The sequence below is a fragment of the Echinops telfairi genome, unplaced genomic scaffold, assembly GCF_000313985.2.
Source record: "Echinops telfairi isolate 266 unplaced genomic scaffold, ASM31398v2 ScPeMD7_7400;HRSCAF=8409, whole genome shotgun sequence".
Lineage (NCBI taxonomy): Eukaryota > Metazoa > Chordata > Mammalia > Afrosoricida > Tenrecidae > Echinops > Echinops telfairi.
The window spans coordinates 24,357,876-24,360,499 of record NW_022111300.1 but is presented as its reverse complement, the minus strand read 5'-3'; the positions used below and the strand labels follow the sequence as shown (position 1 = coordinate 24,360,499).

The 2,624-nt window shown below is 40.2% G+C and overlaps 1 pseudogene; it reads right to left on the bottom strand.

Annotated features, from left to right (window-relative positions):
- Positions 1–2,109: 2,109 nt before the first annotated feature.
- The window catches only part of LOC101641407, a 6,425-nt pseudogene continuing 5,910 nt past the window's right edge, over positions 2,110–2,624 (bottom strand).

The window sequence follows — 2,624 nt, the reverse complement described above, 5'->3', positions numbered from 1 at the left end:
GGAACAAGCATACTACCAGGATCATGATGCACGACAGATGGAGGACACCAGGTCGACCCTCAGCTCTCAAACAAACAAATGTGGGGAAGGCACGCAGGCTTTGGCCCCAAGAAGAATCTTCCTTCTTTGTTGGTCTTTTTGCTCTGTGGAGAAAAGGGGACCTTGCTTTAGATATTATTACAAATATTGTATGATTTTATTTAATTGAAGTTCTAGAACCAGCAAAATATTCTGTGTCAGAAAAAAAATAAGCATAATAATTGCCTCCAGGAGGAAGAGGTGAGGTGGTATGAGGAAGCTTTCCAAGTTGACAGTACTAGTCTAAATTTTTATATCATCCATGTTGTTATGAGTTAGTTCCAACCCATCGTGACCCAGTGCACAACAGAACCGAGCATGGTCCAGGGCTATGACATCCTTACAGTTACTCGTATGTGTGAGACCACGGTCGTAGCCACTGTTTCAGTCCATCTGCTTCCTCTATTTCATTGCCCCTTTACTTTACCAAGTACAATGTCCTTCTCCAGGGACTGTGCACACTGGATAACATATCCAAATTATGTAAGACAACGTTTTTCCAGCCATGCCTCTAAGGGACATTCTGGTCTTCCAAGACAGATTTGTTTGTCCTTTTGGCAATCCATGGTACTTCCAATATTCTTAGCCAGCCCCACAATTCCAATACATCCATTCTTCTTCTGTCTTCCTTATTCAATGTCCAACGTTCACATGCACATGAAGCAAACCTGGCTTGAGTCAGGTGCACCTTTTGTTCAAAGCAACATCATTGCTTGGAACTCTAAATAGGGATCTCTTGATCATGAACACTGATTGTAGGTTCAAGCAGGATAAAATTCTTGAAAATTTAAATCTTTTCTCTGTTTATCGTGATGTTACCCTGTGTTACAATGGCTATATTACCTACTGTAGGGATTTGGGTTTTCTTCCTATTGAATTGTTCTCCACACTGAAGACTGAAATCCATGATCTGCATCAAACTGCAAAAAACTACCAATAATTGGAACTCAGCATGAACAAAGTATGAGTCTAGGGAGACCGGAAGTTGTGAACACAAACAGAATGCAGAAAGATTAATAACCTACGTGTGAGTGAACTAAAATTAACTGGTATTGTCCATTTGAATGAGAAAACCATGTGTCTTACAATGCCAAGGATAACACAACCGATAGCAGAGTACGTGAAGGAAGAGAATGCCCTGAAATTTACTGTAGCAGTGATTGTACAACGTTTCTTAATATGAGTAACTATTGAATTGTATGATTTTTGGATTGTGTGCTAATGAAAAATAAATGTCTAGATTTAGATATAGGGTATGTTGCGATATAAAACATTTTGATGTTTTTGTTTAAAAAAAAGAAGAGGAATCACGTTATACCCATTGACCGTAAAGACATCTCACAGTCTCTCTTGAAATGTCGTGCTGTCTATGATAGGATTATGTCTATTTGCCTTCACATAAACCCAATCAATAAAACTCTTATTCAAATTTATCCACCAACCACCAAGGCTGATGATGAAGAAATTAAATAATTCTACGGAGGTCTTCAGTCTTGAATTTATCAAACTTGCTATCAAGGTGCATTGATAATGAGTGGTGATGGGCATGCAAAAGTTGTCAACAAAGAGGAAGGGACAGTAGTTGAAAAATTTTATATGAGTCAGATATATTATGTTTGAGGAAATATTGACAAATGTTAGAGTATGTATTTCGCTGTCTAAATGTTATCTCAAAAGAAAAATATCAATACATATTGCTCTCCAGTGAATGATAAGTTTGATGAAGGTTTAAGAATTGTAGGCATTCGTTACCATAGAGTCAGTTCTTCTGACTCACAATGACCTGAAGTACAACAGAACTGAACTGCCCACTTCTGTGCCATCCCCTAACCCTTCTGACGTTTGCAGCCGTTGGGTCAATCTAGTTTGTTGATGGTCTGCCTTTTCACTGCCCCTCTAATTAACCAAGCAAGGCTTCCTTTTCTGAGGATTGGGCTCTCCTGAGAAAGCAACCAAAACACGTGAGACAAAAAGCCTCCCCATCCTCGGTTCTAAAAGCCATTGTCCCTGTACTTTTTTTTTTTTTACAGTTCACATTTTTAATCGTTGAGCACATAAAACTCTACTCTTAATATATTTCTCCATGAACTTTTTGTGACATTCAGATCGCAGTGTATCATTTACAAGTCTCTTGTCTTTCTTCTCCTCATCTACACCTTTTGCGCAGTCCTTGAAGACGTCGGCATCCTACCTTCTCTTAACTTTGAAGTTGGCTTGCGGCTGGGCCGGGCCAGTGAGATGAAGGAGTGGATTTCCACCAGAATGTTCTTCGTCCGGATCCTCTCTTCTTCCGCCTTTTGTCGTTGTTCCTTCCTGGCCTGCTCCTCAGCTCTTTCTTTTTAAATTTGTTTCTAGTTCTGCAAGGAGTGCTGCCTTGTCATTATCATCACTCTCCTCCTCAAAATCTTCATCTTCATCCTCCTCGTCTGTGAGAGGAACATCTGCATCAAGGCTGGCGGCAGGAATCTGGTCCAGCCTGGGCTTCTTTGACACTGAAGAAGAGGTTGTATGTTCTCGGGTTGGCCGATCTGTATTTTTCTCCCGTG